The following is an 18,334-nucleotide window of genomic DNA, read 5'->3' on the forward strand; positions in this document are numbered from 1 at the left end:
ACAAAATTCTAATCTAACTAGCTCATGCTCGCGACTTCGTCCGCGTGGACTACACAAATTTCAAACCCCTATTTGCCCCCCTTCATCATCATCATCATGATCAACCCATCGCCGGCTCACTACAGAGCACGGGTCTCTGCAACTCTCAAGCATGCAGGCAGCTCAGGTTTCCTCAAGATGTTTTCCTTCACCGGTAAAGCAAGTGATATTTAATTAATTAAAACGCACATAATTACGAATAGTTAGAGGCCCGGGATCGAACCCCCGACCTCCGATTAGAAGGCGGACGTCCTAACCACTAGGCTATCACAGCTTTTTTCTAACTTTCTAACTTAAATAATGTGACTGAATTAAGATCTCTAATAATAAAAAATACCTAACCACAAATTTCAGAAATCTCATAAGAAAAAGATTGTTGCACTCAGCAACGCTTGGGAAATTCAATTCCAACTAACCAGTACAAATTAATTTCAACCCTAAATCTCATAAAATAAAGTGAAAAATCCATTAAAAAGTATCCAGCTTGCATTCTTTGTAACTTGCTGAATCATTTCAGTGGTAGATAGAGAGGGAGGTATGAATCACCATATTTCACATAGATAAAAGCGAGATGGCTATGTCTTTTTTTGTTGCTACTCCGAACGTCTGGCTAATGCAAGCTGTGTCTTGCCACTGACGAAGATGGATGGGTTCTCCTTAGCAGTTGAATGAGATGACTGAGGAAGGATAAAGGGTAATTAACTTTGAAATTAGACCTAAGAATCGAATCAGTACCTAGAATCTAGATAAGATAGATTTTAAGATATCGTTGACTATGAATAGATGTTCTTCGGAAATAAAGCCTGTCCTCATGGCAAATCGTTATTTAAAATCTCTTACATATTATAAAAGGAAAAGGTGACTGACTGACTGACTGATCTATCAACGCACAGCTCAAACTACTGGACGAATCGGGCTGAAATTTGGCATGCAGATAGCTATTATGACGTAGGCATCCGCTAAGAAAGGATTTTTGTAAATTCAACCCCTAAGGGGGTGCAATATGGATTTGAAATTTGTGTAGTCCACGCGGACGTAGTCTCAGACATAAGCTAGTACCTACTAAAATGGAAATTATTATAGTGCACAAATGTGTTTGCAAACACAGCTGCACTCTCTTTATCTCATAGTTCGATGGGACAACAATCCAACACGACCGGAGAGAGATCAAGCATAGTACAAACAGCTTTACGTGATCTCCAACGCACAAGGGCGTAACACCGCCAAATTCTAAATTCTAGGTTGCTTGTCACAATTTCTTGAAAGAAAAACCCAATAACTGTTTTAGTCCGATCCAGGACTTGAATCCGGCACTTTACGATCCGCGCCAAAAAGCCAGCCACTAAACCTAAGAGGCTATTAAATTCACAAGTCATAAATAATGTGAACAAAGCTTATGTAATTATATAAAAAACACCAGATTTTTTTACCCTTTTGTCTACAATAAAAGAGTTAACTACAAACAATTTCAATTTAAATAAAAACGTAAAAACTCTACATTAAAATATATTATCATTAAACCACGAAATAATAAAAGAGTTACTTTTAAGAGTGTTCATACATCTTCAAACAATACATTAACACATCCATTATGGAGATTAAAATTCATAATTCCCAATTACAAAACTTGATTAAGACGCTGCATTCTAATGAGGAATATGCTAATAACAGTCTGTGCTGCTGCTCTCATGTGTGCGCAAAGGAGGCAAAAAGTTGAAAGAAAACGAGACACACTCTCGCGAACTTTGTGCCTCGGTCCAAGGAGCAAGAATACAGCGGTATCCATGTTTAGCGATTATTAAGGAATATGCTAATAACAGCCTGAGCTCTCATGTGTGCGCAAAGGAGGCAAAAAGTTGAAAGAAAACGAGACACACTCTCGCGAACTTTGTGCCTCGGTCCAAGGAGCAAGAATACAGCGGTATCCATGTTTAGCGATTATTAAGGAATATGCTAATAACAGCCTGAGCTCTCATGTGTGCGCAAAGGAGGCAAAAAGTTGAAAGAAAACGAGACACACTCTCGCGGACTTTGTGCCTTGGTCCAAGGAGCAAGTATAGTATAGATCAGTCAAGAAAACCTATAGGGTAGGTAGCTAGAATCATGAAATTTGATAGGTATGTAGGTCTTATAGCACAAGTAAAGGAAGAATCCGAAAACCGTGGATTTGTGGTTACATCACAAAAAATAATTAAAATGTGTTCATGAACAAATAATTAAAAAAAAAAAAAAAAAAAAGAACAAATAATTAGTATTTTCAACGTTCAAAGTAACATAACTATATCCAGTGGTATATCATATGAACGGGCTTTATCTGTATATTCTAAAACAGATTTTTATTAATTTTTATGCATAATAGTTTTTGATTTATCGGGGGCAAAATGTCGAAAAAATACGACTGTAGCACGGAACCCTCGGTGCGCGAGTCTGGCTCGCACTTGGCCGGTTTTTTAACGTAGAACCTCACTAGTCGGCGGTGCAGGTTGTGTCGTTACCAAAATATAAATAATTATTGTAGGTATAGTTCTTGCATTTCACGAAGGCCACTGACTCATGCTTGTGTTTAAGTCGTATCGGTATACGTAAGGTACACTAAATGTGTGCGTTTGACAGCCCTAGCTTGCGACTGATTGGTCCGTCATGCACGCACACTTACGCAATGACCATGTAAACGACGTTACCACAAGTAAAGTTCACTAGCCTTCGTGAAATGCAAGAACTATAACACCCCCAGTGCAGTGGTGTCGCCAAGTAGTTGTAGTTAGACAACTGACAAGACGTAAAAGGTCTCAATATGGCTCAATAATTTTACTCTTACAAGTACTTATTTAGTGGGCAAATATTTACACTGAATTCCGGGAAACGTGAACAAAAACTGCACAAACAAGGACAGACGTCTCCGAGATGGTGTGAAGGATACTGTTTAGCAGCTCGGATGGTCGCTGTTTGCTGTGCACATCGGGCACGCACCGCGAAACGATGCTGGGGCAATATTTGTTGGAGGCAGCTCATTTCAGAATATTGGGTTAAGGTCTTATGTAAACTAGCGACATAAACATATAGTAGCAAAGCTGTTGCCATATTTTGTGACTAGATGAATGAAGCCCGCAAATTCGTAGGCGTGAATTTCGATATTTTAAATAATGTGGGAACTCACTTTTCGAGACAAATCCTTCTCCAGATGCAAACTATCTACGTACCAAATAAATGGAATTGGATTTAGGTTTTAACTCCAATGGGAACTCCTTGATTTTCCGGGATAAGATGTAGCCATGCTTTCCCGAGATGATAGATGGCAGACAGACAGACCAATAATTAATACTAGTATAAAGCTGTATATTATATGGATTCCAGCGTGCCATTACTAAAAAAACCTAGATTGTAAAAATCTCATGTTAATTCTTTGACTTAATTTCTTTCGGTTGAGCGGATGAGCCGAGAAAAAGTAACAGATAGACAGATAGAAAAACTTTCGCATTTTTTGTATTAGTATGGATAATCTTTATTTTTATAAATCAGTAGGTAGTTGTAACACATAATAAATATGACTTAACAAGCTGATGCCCGCGACTTCGTCCGCGTGGAATTAGGTTTTTAAAACCCCTGATAAAAAGTAGCCTGTGTCACTCCAGGTCTTTATCTATACCCATGCAAAAAATCATGTTAATCCGTTGCACCGTTGCGACGTGATTGAAGGACAAACCAACAAACAAACACACTTTCGCATTTATAATAAGGGTACTGATTATATCAGGCATAGTAACACACGAAGGACAACAAAGGGCATCATCCTTGCACGACCACTCTCGGTTTCTACGCCCACGTATGACGTATCATATCAAACGCCTTATTAGCCTAACCGGATTATTGTCAACATTTCTTATTAGAATAAATTATGTATAATCACGTAATTATGCAAAATTATTGTGACTTATGTCATTATGTTGTAGGTAGGGATGCTTAGTCGGACGATCTTGTGGATCCACTCGTGGTTTCTACCGCGTAGCCTAGAAATAGTCAACTCTTGAGTCAAGTGGTCGACTCCTGTACCAGTCGGTATATAGGTAAGATTTGTATCTACTTGCTTAGCAAAAAATATAGGAAAAACGCTGTTACTAACAAGCATGACTTGGACCATGCGTGGAAGCGCTTTAGGACCGGGCGTCCTTGCAGGTCCACTCTCGGTTTCTACGCCCGCGTAGCCTAGCGGCGGTCAACTCTCCTAGCTGATTGTAAGAGTGAGTAGACTGAAGATATTTGTACCTATTAGTTTAAGAAAAAATAAAGGAAAAACGCTGTTACTAATAAGCATGACTTGGACCATGCGTGGAAGCACTTTAGGACCGGGCGTCCTTGCAGGTCCACTCTCGGTTTCTACGCCCGCGTAGCCTAGCGGCGGTCAACTCTCCTAGCTGATTGTAAGAGTGAGTAGACTGAAGATATTTGTACCTATTAGTTTAAGAAAAAATAAAGGAAAAAACGCTGTTACTAACAAGCATGACTTGGACCATGCGTGGAAGCGCTTTAGGACCGGGCGTCCTTGCAGGTCCACTCTCGGTTTCTACGCCCGCGTAGCCTAGCGGCGGTCAACTCTCCTAGCTGATTATAAGAGTTGGTAGACTGAAGATATTTGCACCTATTAGTTTAAGAAAAAATAAAGGAAAAAACGCTGTTACTAACAAGCATGACTTGGACCATGCATGGAAGCGCTTTAGGACCGGGCGTCCTTGCAGGTCCACTCTCGGTTTCTACGCCCGCGTAGCCTAGCGGCGGTCAACTCTCCTAGCTGATTGTAAGAGTTGGTAGACTGAAGATATTTGTACCTACTAGTTTAAGAAAAAATAAAGGAAAAACGCTGTTACTAACAAGCATGACTTGGACCATTCGTGGAAGCGCTTTAGGACCGGGCGTCCTTGCAGGTCCACTCTCGGTTTCTACGCCCGCGTAGCCTAGCGGCGGTCAACTCTCCTAGCTGATTGTAAGAGTTGGGTAGACTGAAGATATTTGTACCTATTAGTTTAAGAAAAAATAAAGGAAAAACGCTGTTACTAACAAGCATGACTTGGACCATGCGTGGAAGCGCTTTAGGACCGGGCGTCCTTGCAGGTCCACTCTCGGTTTCTACGCCCGCGTAGCCTAGCGGCGGTCAACTCTCCTAGCTGATTGTAAGAGTTGGGTAGACTGAAGATATTTGTACCTATTAGTTTAAGAAAAAATAAAGGAAAAACGCTGTTACTAACAAGCATGACTTGTACCATGCGTGGAAGCGCTTTAGGACCGGACGTCCTTGCAGGTCCACTCTCGGTTTCTACGCCCGCGTAGCCTAGCGGCGGTCAACCCTCCTAGCCGACTGTACGAATAGGCCGACTGAAAGGATTTGTTTGCATTAGTAACTAAATAATACTAGATTATTTCTAACAAGTGCAAACATTTTATCACACGCTTTCGCTTTATAAGCTTGATTATTAACTTTTTACTAACATTATTTTTATATTCGTGTAAAATTTGTAACATTTGATCCCATACCTAATATCGTAGCTAATATCGTAAAAATATTTTCTAAGCCCTGTAAATTATTAAAATCGAAAGCTCTCAATATTACTTATGAAACCATATTTATATTGAGAGCTTTTAATTGATGTTATTTGTTTACTTTGTATCTCTAAACTGTGGCCCTACCGCGGTTGTTTGACAGCTACAATGTCACGATCGCAATCATCTCTGATTGGTTAATGCTCGCTCACTATTGGCTACAATGCATTGTTGCAACAAGAATGGTACAAATTCAGCCAATCAGAACAATTGAGATTGTAATAATGATTGATGCAGGTTTTAGACAATTGCCCTACGGGTCTGAAATCACGTAAGTGTGGAAATAATAGTAACTTAATTTTATTAACAGAAAAATGAAGAAGCCAGTAGCAAACAAGTTTATTAGCAAGCTAAACGATTGCTCAGCCCAATCTTTTCTATAGGTCTCTTGAAAGAAACCGTATGAATTCCATAAAAAATTACTACACGAGGGTTATAGAACAAATATATGAAGCTTACAACGCGTCAGGAAGCGTTGGGTAGGACCGGGCGTCCTTGAGGCGACCACTTTCAGCTTCTACGCCTCCGTAGCCCATCAATAGGCGAGCTTTATAGTGACACAAGTGAAAACTAAACTTAAGAACGTCAGCGTTGGGAAAAGTTCGTCGTTTACGCTTTTTCCGAAATGTTACTGTGATTTTTTTATAATAATTAAATTTTTTTTGTAACATGGGCCTTTGAAAGTAGTTTCGATAAGAAAGAAAGAAAGAAAGACAGGAAACATTTATTTGATCACAATACTACAATAAACCTTAAAAGCTAATTAAGTCAATCTACATAATTAAACTGATAAGTAAAAAATAATAACAATAAAAATATACTATATATATACGAGTACGTGTGACCAAATATAGGTCTCCCACTCAGCATCATGCTGCAGCAAGCTGCAGCGCTGGTTTTCAGTGGGAGCCTGGTAACAAGTCACGGACGAGGTATTTACCTAGTACAGTATATTATTATAAAAATAAAATACGCAAACAACTAATTTAAGGTAGCTCAGTTCGGTGCTTTCTCCATACAAACGTAGGAGGGAAAATACAACAATATTCGATATTGTACGCACAAACCTAAGAATTATATCGATTTATCTCGTCATTATCTAGGTTTATTGATATATAAAATATTGAAAAAAATATTGATTTAAAAGTTACGAGGCTCAAAAGATTCCTATTTTAACACTAAATTAATGACAACTTTGGGCGTAAATAAATAAGATTAGGGATATGAAAATTCTAAAACAATTTATCATTAGACGTTGTTTATTTATTCATTAGTTGAAATAACTTTACTTTGCAAACATAAATTCAGCAGTTTTTTCTTAAAAATACTTTTCCTAAACCCTTTTCGCGCGCTTGATTTCAGTGAAAATCATCGTGCCTCTCAACTTTCTCATACAATGTCAAGTGAAAAGCAAACACGTTACCCACGTGCGCTGCCAATTTCGGTCGAGCGTCCTGCGTCACCTTAAGGTTTAAACAAATAACTAAAAAAAGACTAACAATATAAGAAAACTAAGACCGTACATAAAAAAAAAGAAAAAGAAAAAACCATTAACGATAACTGCAAAGTGTCGCTACTAGATGGCATTAAACAGTCGCTTCAGTACTGAGATAACATACGTATCACAAATTTCGTCACTGGCGGTAAGCGAAACCGTAGCCGAGTTGGTCAAGGCATCGGGCGCGAACCCAGAAGATGCAGGTTCGATTCCTGCCGGTTACGCAATTTTTGATATGTATTTAAAATTAGTTACTGTGATTTGTTTAGCAATCCTATATTACGCTACAGGTTGAAACGGTAATCGGGGTATAAGGCGAAGAGACGCCCCGCACTCCCGCGTTATCCCGCACCGAGTTAGCGCGGGGGCTATGCAGGTGTGCGGGGCGTCCCCACCCCGATTGCCATCTCAACCTGTCGCGTACAGTACGCGGCCAAAAGTGATGTACATCGATCTTTAGAAGGAGTTTTGTTTGTTTGAGAGCACTGTCTCAGTCGTTGAGACCGACAAAACGTCATAATATGGGTATGAATGACAGAGACAACGCTCTACAAACCTGAAATGTCATTCTAAAGGCCGATGTTCATTCATAGTAGGCCGAAGTTTGAGGACTGGGTGTGGTGGTATTCATTGGTAAAGGCCAGCAGTGGAAGTCCACGGGCTAAAATTATGCTGATGATGAAGGAACCAAGGTAACTGACATCCTTTTAGACCAATCCTTTAAACAAGTCCTTTTAGTCTTTTAGTTTTTAGTTTTAGTATGTAGTGTAGTGTAGTGGGCATGCCATGCTTATCGTAGGGGCGATGGCCGTTAGAAAAAAAACCGGCCAACTGACTCGCACTTGGCGGGTTTTTTAGTTATCTAAAGCTTTTTATGTGCTTACCTTTTTTAGAGGTCGTGGATAGATTTTTATTGTTCTCAAGGTTGCGCTTGACTGCAGTCTAACATCAATATTTGTAAATACACTACGTAAGACAGGTACTTATGTGAAATAATGTATAATAGATATAATTGTAGATGCAGATCAAACTCCCCAATTACATAGATAGCTCGAACTTTTAAAGTAAACACAAATTATATCGTCACGGTGTGGATTCTAGAGCATTCTAAGTCTAACTATGCACTAGTACCTACGAGCTTAGTGACTAAACAAAAACACTTGCCTAATGACCGCGCGCCACTGACCTCTACTAATACAAGTACGCTGGATTTGAAGTCACCGACCTATTTTTGAAGGAACTTTATTTTCTCCATTTTGGCGCTGATAGCAGCAGTGAACGTCATGTGAGCGTATTCCATAATAAATGTTAGTAATCTATCAACATTAAATTAAGGATTCAACACATTTGACACAGTCTCAATTTTAACTCCCGGTACAGTACGCGGTGAAAAGTAATGTACATCGGCCTTTATAGGCCTTTAGAATGACATTTCGGCTTTGTAGAGCGTTGTCTCTGTCACTCATACCTATATGACATTTTGACAGTCTCATCGACAGAGACAATGCTCTACAAATCTGCTATCTCCATCTAAAGGTCGATGTACATTACTTTCAGCCGCGTACTGTACGCTCGGTGGGGCACTTCGAATCGGCATAAAATAACAGTGATTTTGTTTGGTACACCTCTTCCAGCGTCCTAATAGTATATTATGTTCATTTCAGTGCCGTGCGTGCACAGTAGACAGAATAATTGCGCTTTCGGAACTAAGTCTTGCACTAAGAAGTGCGCACACTTGCGGAAAAGTAAGTGCGACAATTTTGTCTGAAGTCTGTCGATTCTTTGATATTGTAGAAGAAGCCTAAAGTGAAATTAAAATAAGCACCTGTCTAATCATGACAATCACCTAATCGCCTGTATAATGGGGAGTGCTCTGAAGAGCTTTTGGACCTCATTCCACCCTCTTTTTTCTACAACCGCACCGCGCGCCACCGCAAGGAATTTCACCCTCACCATCTGGGTGTCTGGTGCACTTCGACCGTCCGCTGCGCCAGATCCTTCTTTCCACGCACGTGCAAACTGTGGAACCAACTCCCATCGGCATCCCATCTCATCATCGACCGATATATGTAATACCTACTAGCTTATGCTCGCGACTTCGTCCGCGTGGACTACACAAATTTCAAACCCCTATTTCACCCCCTTAGTGGTTGAATTTTCAAAAATCCGTTAGCCGGATGCCTACGTCATAATAGCTATCTGCATGCCTAATTTCAGCCCTATCCGTCCAGTAGTTTGACCTGTGCGTTGATAGATCAGTCAGTCAGTCACCTTTTCCTTTTATATATATAGATTATTAGTCAACTATGAGATGAATTTGTTAGCTATCAATTAGATTCTTCTTTTTTCAAACAGTCAAAGGGTGAGATCTATAGAGCGCACTCTGACTTAGACAGAGCCGATCTCTCACATAAATCTGTCTCGTTTTGCCTCAATTTTAAGTCTGAGCAAGGTCAAAGTGCGCTCTATAGATCTCAGGCTAAGAGAGAAGAGAAGAAAACCTATATACTTAGGTAGTAAAATTGACAACTAATTTGTCTAATGAGATTAGGATGAAGTTAGGAGAACCAGAGTAACAAACATAGCTCAGCGGGTGGTGAAGCTAAAGGGTACATAGTTAAAAAAAACCGGCCAAGTGCGAGTCAGGCTCGCGCAATGAGGATTTTTATTTATTTTTATGTATGATAGTTTTTGAATTATCCTGCACAATGTCGAAAAAATACGACTGTAGTACGGAAACCTCATTGCACTAACACCAATTGACAACACTAATTGAACACCTTTACTTAGATTAGTTTTTTAAATTGTTAGCTCCATTTTTTTTTTTTTTTTTTACATTTATATTATATTCTAATCGATTCTAATATTAATTTAATCCGCTTCATACTGTGTATATTGTTATGGGTTGTATTTTCATTGCCTGAAATAAAAATTATTTATTATTTATTATTATTATTGCGCGAGCCTGACTCGCACTTGGCCGGTTTTTTTTTATATAGGTCAGTTCGGGTCGCTCCTTCATCCAGCACTTCACGATTGCTGTGTGATCTACACATCGCTTCATCGAACCTCTGTATTTAATATCATATCCTTACACTGTGCTTCGGGTATTGAATATTTTCTCACTTACTATGAAAATGATAAACGACTACAGTACTTTTAAATAGATGTGTCAAAAATATCAGGAAAATACGAAAAACTAGTTAAGGTAAGCCTTCCCACGGTTTTACAAAAGAAGGATGGATCGTGCAAGTAATTAAAAAGCCTACGTGCCAATAATAACACAAACTACTCTGCCTAATAGCTAAGGCAAGAAAATAAAACCTAGACGATAGAAAAGTCCGTAAAGTCTATCCTATCGACTTACGTATGGAGATTTATCAAAATTAGGATACTGATAAAGGTTTGGGTTAGTATTAATACGACCGCCCAAAAAATGGAATGTAATGTTTTCAGACAATTTTTTATTCCACCATAATCCCATCCCCAACGTCCCATCTTAGGCCGCATCATCACTTTCCATCAGGTGTGATTGTGGTCAAGCGTTTGCCTATAGTGAATAAAAAAAACTTCTAAATGCCTGAACAGATTTGCATTTATGGGATATCGTTACAATTCTTACTTCTTCCCGAGTATAAGTCCCGCAAATTGCTAATGCGCGTGGCCGCCTTTTTAGTGACGTCAGCACGAGACTGAAGTTTCTACCTGATAGTATATTTTTACTTAAATATAGGTACATAGTCAAATGACGTCATTTCGATGTAAATGGCAATTTGCGGGACTTATAACACAGAATATAATTTTTTTGAAAAAAATCAGTGGGTATTGCGGCTTTATGGCGCTATTTTCAAATGTGGAAGAAATGACTTTTTAGTTCAGTTTAGCAGGGCAGTTGCGTTTTCTAGTTTTTCTAATTACAACTTGTTTTCACTTTCAAGTTAATTTATACTTAATACTTGAAAAGAGAACACTACATAAGTAAGTAGATGTAAAATTTCACTAAACGCTGTGGTCTGAGCTGTATGTTAATTTGTCAGTCAGTCAGATTTATTTTTTAAATTCGGTTAGACAGTTTTTTTATTAAATTTAAATTTCTTGGAAAATTTTAAAATTCAAAATACTTTCTAACTAGGTACCTACCTAAGTTCTCTCTAGTTTTTTAAATATTATTTAATGTTTAGGGTTCCGTACCTCAAAAAGAGAAAATGAACTCACTTTGTTGCCTGTCTCTCTCTGCTGACTGTCCATATGTCTGCCTGTCCTTCTGTTCGTGCGTCCGTCTGTCTGTCGTGTCTATCAAGAGAACCTATAGGGTACTTCTCGGTGACCTAGTATCATTTGGCAAGTAGGTAGGTCTTGTAACACAATTAAAGGAAAAAATCCAAAATCAGTGAATTTGTCGTTACAACATAAAAAAATAATTAAAATGTGTTCACCCAAAAATTAATTAACTAAATCGCATATAGATGGTTCAGTCTAGATAAAATTATTTGGTACTAGCTAATGTCCGCGACTTCGTCCGCTTGGAATTAGGTTTTTTTAAAACCCCACTCACTCTCCAGGTCTTTGTCTATCCATGCAAAAAATCCCACTCACTCTCCAGGTCTTTGTCTATCCATGCAAAAAATCACGTCAATCCGTTGCACCGTCGCGACGTGATTAAAGAACAAACCAACAAACCAACAAACAAACACACTTTCGCATTTATAATAAGGATACTGATATCTTGTACGATAGTACGGAACCCTTCGTGTGCGAGTTCGACTCGCACTTGACCGGTTTTCTTTATTTTTAAACTAGCTGTTGGCTTCGCTCGGGTAAAATTTCACAAAATCGTTTTTTAGAGATTACGTTAAAGAGGTGCAAAATTTCATTTTTCTAGATCTAGAATCTAGATTTGAACTGAACATTTTCAAGTAATCAGTCATATTTTAGTCTCTTAAATGTAAAAAAATTGCTACTTTCTTCAATTAGAACTAAAAAAAGTAAATACCTAATATGGCTGATTCATTCTGTTGTACCTAGCTACACAATAAAGTGAGCATTATGATTTACTAGATGATGCCCGCGACTTCGTCCGCGTGGATTCAGGTTTTGTAAATCCCGTGGGAACTCTTTAATTTTCCGGGATAAAAGTAGCCTGTCCTTCCCCGGGATGTAAGCTAACTCTGTACCAAATTTCATCAAAATCGGTTTAACGGGTGAGCCATGAAAAGCTAGCAGACAGACAGACAGACAGACTCACTTTCGCATTTATAATATTAGTATAGTATGGAGTATGGATATGGAGGTATGGATAAAAGGAATAACAATTATTAGCAAAAAGATTTTAAGCCTGTTGTAAGTCTTAGTTTAGTCAATGATAGCCTAGTGGTTAAGACGTTGGCCTCCTATTAGGAGGGTCGGAGGTTAAATTCCGGGTATGCACCTCAAACGTTTTTAAGTTAAGTGCGTTTTAAGTAATTAATTGTCACTTGCATTAGCGGTGAAGGAAAACATCGTGAGGAAATCTGCATGCCTGAGATATTTCCATAATCTTGTCAAAGGTGTGTGATGTCTGCCAATCCGCACTTTGCCAGCAAGGTGATGAGTTGATGAGGAGGAGGGTCTTAGTTTAGAAATACATAAAAATTGGTCATCATCATGATGATGATGACCATCACCCATCGTCGGCTCACTATAGAGCTCGGGTTTTCTCTCAGAGTTAGAAGGGTTTTGGCCATGGTCTACCACGCCAAGTAGGTACAGATTGGCAGACTTCACACACCCTTGACAACATTATGGAGAACTCTCAGGCATGCTTGTTTCCTCACGATGTATTCCTTCACCGTTAAAGCAAGTGATATTTAATTACTTAAAACGCACATACATAACTCCGAAAAGTTAGAGGTGTGTGTCCGGTGTCGAACCCCCGACCTCCGCGGCAGACGTCTTAACCACTAGGCTATCTCAGGCCATGGCGTACATGTATAAACGTAGGTAGTAGGTAAGTACCTACTTATTACTAAACAACTCGAAGCTCGCTACCGAACTTTCGGTCCAGTTATTGACCCCTTTTTCTATTTTTTCGCTTCGGCGTAATAACATAGTATTTGGAAGATTAATATACCAAGGCTAATGCATATCATTAGTTAGAGTGGGCCCTCTCGAACTAGCTTACGATATGTACAGTACGCGACAGGTCGAGATGGCAATCTGGGTGGGTACGCCATGCACACCCACACAGCCCCCGCGCTAACCCTGTGCGGGTGAGCGCGGGTGACGTGCGGGTGTGCCGGACGTCCCCCCCGCCTCATACCCCGATTGTCATCTCGATCTGTCGCGTAAGTTACTACTGACGGCGTAACCCACCACGAGTAACCAAGTTTAGTAACCAGCTACACTAGACCTCTACATGTTACGTTTTAACAACCTCCTGGCTGTCGATGTATCTAAATATACTAGGCTTTAATAGATTTTACGAAAAAACAAAAAAAAAATTGAAAATTCCACCCCGCACATTTCCAAAAATTTCACTCGTGCGAAACCGGGATTGATCAGCTAGTATAGAATAGTACATATGGCTTTCCTTTTTTAGGGTTCCGTAGCCAAATGGCAAAAAACTGAAGCCTTATAGATTCGTCATGTCTGTCTGTCTGTCTGTCCGTCCGTATGTCACAGCCACTTTTTTCCGAAACTATAAGAGCTATACTGTTGGAACTTGGTAAGTAGATGTATTCTGTGAACTGCATTAAGATTTTCACACAAAAATAGAAAAAAAAAACAATAAATTTTGGGGGTTCTCCGTCCCCATACTTAGAACTGAAACTCAAATTTTTTTTTCACCAAACCCATACGTGTAGGGTATCTATGTATAGGTCTTCAAAAATGATATTGAGGTTTCTAATATATTTTTTTTCTAAACTGAATAGTATGCACGAGAGACACTTAAATAAGAGACACTAAAATAAGAGAATGATAAAACTAAAAAAAAATATGTTACCATGCAAACTTCCACCGAAAATTGGTTTGAACGAGATCTAGTAGTTTTTGATTTATCGTGCAAAATGTCGATAAAAGACGATTGTAGTACGGAACCCTCAGTGCGCGAGGTTTTTAGTGGAAGTAATGTATGAAAATTATTTCCAATTTAAAAAGATTTGAGTTAAAAAACGAGTCAAGGCATCTAAAGTTTTACTTCAAAAAATATTAGGTACCTAGTTAGGTACTATTAAAAATATGACTATTATTAAGTAGATTATAAATGCAGAGCTTTCCTGATTTGGCTGTGGCTTAAAGCGACCTTGGCGCGGGATTTCCATACAGTATCTATTTACATATCAACAGGTCCGACCACTTGGTCGCCAGGCAAGCGAGCTTCTGCAGCCACCGAATAAAATAGTCAACAGCAGTCCACATTTACCAATAATAATATTATGATAGTAAAATTGTGTACAAAAGAAACTGAGAGAACTGAATATAAAAGTACTTAACTTTTTACAAAGTTTTTTTAAAGAGAATATTAGCCTAACATTCCCCTTTCTCCTCCAACTAATAAGCTTGTTAGTAGGTACGGTAAAGTGCAACGGGTGGGGTTTGAACTAGTGATCTTTCGGATTTCGGTGCGCTACTAAGGCTTCATGCAGAAAAAGTTTCATGCCTTGATTTAGTTAGCTAATAACCCCGAAAATCCTGTCTTCAATATAAAAAGCTCAAGTTTATAGATCCAAAGGTTTGAGCTGAACGTTGATATTAATTATATCAAACAGTCTCTCATTTTATTTCATGTACTAAGTAATACTATAAATGCGAAAGTGTGTCTGTCTGTCTGTTTTTCTGCTTGCTTTTCACGGCCCATTCGCTTAACCGATTTTGACGAAATTTGGTACAGGCATGGATATCTTTAGGCTATTTTTGTCCTGGGAAATCAAAGAATTCTCCTGGGATTTTTAAAAAGTCGATTATTGATTTTTAGCAATTTAAGAGAGTAAAGGAAGGGCCTAAATTTTTTTGACTCAATGAAACAAAAACAAAATGGCGTTGGTATATTGGCTTTTGGTTCTTTGATGATTCTGGTTTCAATTGACTTCAATTCAACCGTGTAAAGAAAGCATAACTATTACATTCAGGTGTCAAGTTACACTGGTCAATAAAAGTGAAAAGTAAATAGTGTGGTCGAATGTAGAGCCATGGTGATTTGTCCGAATCTGCCTGTGGTTGCCATAGATTGTGGCTTGTGAGTTGTGACGTTTATATAACGCGTATAAAGGCTGCAACACATTGAACGCGACGCGGCTGCGTGGCGTGACAGTCCGGCAAGCAGGCCAGGCTCACTTGGCCACATGACCCTATATCCACTGTGGCTTCCGATCTCATGAAAAAGAGAGAGATATATGGATAAGAGATTACGCGATAGAAAGGGAGGCGTTTGTTAAACTTTAAAGTTTAGACCGCAGTGCTGTGAGAGCTGAATCGCACTTTATTACGTCGTTACAAGAGTCGTTATTTATTAAAACATCTTTGTACTAGTATAGTAGGTAAGTCTTTTTACCCTGAATGAAGAATTCTGTAAATCTGTGCTGCAAGGCAGGTTATCACACTGATAATGATTAGATGATGCCCGCAACTTCGTCCGTGTTACTCCAGTACCAAATATTGTGAAAATCGGATGCGGAAATCCTTACGCGGATGGGCCCGTGAAAAGGTAAGAGGCAGAAAGACGGACGGACTTGATGAAACTGTAAGGAACCCTAAAATTATGTAAACTGTAACGGACCCTAGAAATATGTGAGGTCAGTGGGCCACCATCTCAGCTGTGTGTTGAAATTCGCAGTATGTTCTATGTACATTTATGTCATTCAGACATTGTTCATATGTCATTCTGTAACGCTGATTATTTTCAGGAAAGCATTTAACTGCAGCTTGCGACGCGGATTGCACCTTTATTCATACCATTGTATTACAATTTCTAGGCTTCTTGGAGTTGCGTTGGACAAGTTACGTTACGCGTTCTGTTTGTTAGAGCCTTACGTGCTAAAGCTTTGCCAAAGAGAGCGGAGAGAATTGAGGAAGTGCATTCGAAGGTTGCTATCCAATTTAAATTAAACTGAACATGTAACGTCGGCAAAAAAAGAAATAAAAATGCGCGAGATTTTTGTTTTTTTAATGATGTGGTTAACATTACGTCTGTGATGATTCGTCTAGACTCTAGATGTATCACGATATGAAGACATTCGAATAAAAGCTCCGAATTAGAAGGTCAAGAGGTAGTAAAATCGGAACATTAGTTCTGTAGATTACCTATCTTCCTACATAAATAAATAAATAAATAAAGCCTTTATTACTGAAATTACACAGAAGTTACATAATTTAAATCTCGCACTTTAGTTCTTTCCGATCAGCGCGTCTTCTGACGCATAGGCCTCCTCCAGGTTTTTCCATAAGAGTCTGTTTTGTGCTTCTCTTGTCCTTGTGGACAACGGGTATGACTGAAATCCAAAAGACTTCTGCAGCTGACTTGCAGTACAAATGCAGTCCGTCCGTATAGGAAGACACTTTAGGCTGCAGAACCTACTTCTTATACCTACCTACTTATCGGAATGTAGTTTTACCTACAAAGTACCTACCTAACTAGTTAAATTAAAACTAGTTGTTGCAAAAACTGTGAGTTAAGTAGAAATTTTTGTTACTACCTGTCCTACTTACTTAATTAAAACTGAACAATTGACTGAATAATATTAACTGAACACGGGTTTTAACTGTAACAATAAACAAATAGGTATGTACTTATATAGAAATCCAGATCTCTACCTACGTAGAGTTGCCTCATTTATTAATAATTTTGGTTCATTTAAAAAATCATCACGGAACATGTATGACGCATAATATGAAAGGCACTCGAATTTTTAATCAAATTAAAAAACCCCACTCAAATAGTAATCACTTCCATTGGGAAAAATGCACGCCGGAGCGCAAATTCAATCTGAAAATTTCTATATTCAAAAAGAGCAGCCGGCGTATGCACAAAAAAACACCATACTTGAATATTCCACATCAGATTTTCGAGTGTAGAAGTACCAATACCATTTCTATCTATCATTCATTAGCACAGCTAGAATCCAATACGACATTTTTTACAATCCCCGGCACAAAGGACGGCGGTCCTACCCACACACGCATACCACAACCATACAAACACAACACTGAAGTGTGCGTAGAGAAAAACTTGAAAAAAATACCGACTGACCCGCGCACACATAGAAAACTCCACGAAAAAAATCACCGACACAAAGAAGGTCTACCGAAAACTTCTATACGAACTTTTGTACGCAAACACCGACGAAACTCCCACACTAGCAAAAGTCATAACGAAATTTTGTATGTGTGCGTGAGTGCACCGCGTCCCTATAAGGGCTAAACTTAGCGTTTGCGTGTGGGTATGCCTACAGTTGCAAGAATCCGAAACTTCAGCGAGACAACACGCAACGTGCAACATTTTAAACTCTGAAATATTAACCGTATCCAATTGAAATAAATTCGAAATTCTTTTGAACAATTTATGGGATGTTACTTTTGGATTTTGAGGATTATGATGCGCAGCGCGGGTAGTTTGTTACGGCGCGAGATGCAGCGAAGGGTATGGGTATATGTATGTGTATCTCTGTCCCACTCGCACCTCCCGCCGCCCGGGGCGGAGGAGAGGGTTGGAGGGTAGAGGGGTGTCGTGTCGCGTTGATGAACATTTTTCTCATATTTTTTTCCTTATTTTTACGCGAATCGTTTTTAAAGGGTTTCATCATAATTGCGAAGCGTCCGATTATGTTGACGACCGATAAGCCTCTCCTTAATCCTAAGACTCTGTTATGATAATTGGATAATCTTTCCAAATAATGAATACAAAAAAAATTGTGTTTTATGTAAGTTACCTACCTACCTACATTGTATTTAACTGTGCCTACCTTCCCAAAAATTATCTGTTTCTTGTCAGATAAATGTTTTTTTAACCTGCAGCTCTGTTTGACAACATATACATATAGGTACCTACTTACATTCAAAATGCAGACGAAAAATGGGAAAACCCCTATCGTGTTTGGTACTAAAGGTTTTCCCGGCAACTTAGCCAAGCAGATCTAATTAATAACAAAAACCATTAAAGTTACCTTCATCATGATCAACCCATCGCCGGCTCACTACAGAGCACGGGTCTCCTCTCAGAGTGAGAAGGGT

The 18,334-nt window shown here is 38.9% G+C and overlaps 1 long non-coding RNA gene across 1 annotated transcript in view; it reads left to right on the plus strand.

The window, feature by feature from the left end:
• Positions 1–6,659: 6,659 nt before the first annotated feature.
• The window catches only part of LOC138403241 (uncharacterized), a 251,882-nt gene continuing 240,207 nt past the window's right edge, over positions 6,660–18,334 (plus strand). The window contains exon 1 of the long non-coding RNA XR_011237540.1: positions 6,660–7,100. This is a non-coding gene — a long non-coding RNA (uncharacterized lncRNA). The remainder of the gene's footprint in view (positions 7,101–18,334) is intronic.

The sequence above is a fragment of the Maniola hyperantus genome, chromosome 14 (genome assembly GCF_902806685.2).
Source record: "Maniola hyperantus chromosome 14, iAphHyp1.2, whole genome shotgun sequence".
NCBI classification, from domain to species: domain Eukaryota; kingdom Metazoa; phylum Arthropoda; class Insecta; order Lepidoptera; family Nymphalidae; genus Maniola; species Maniola hyperantus.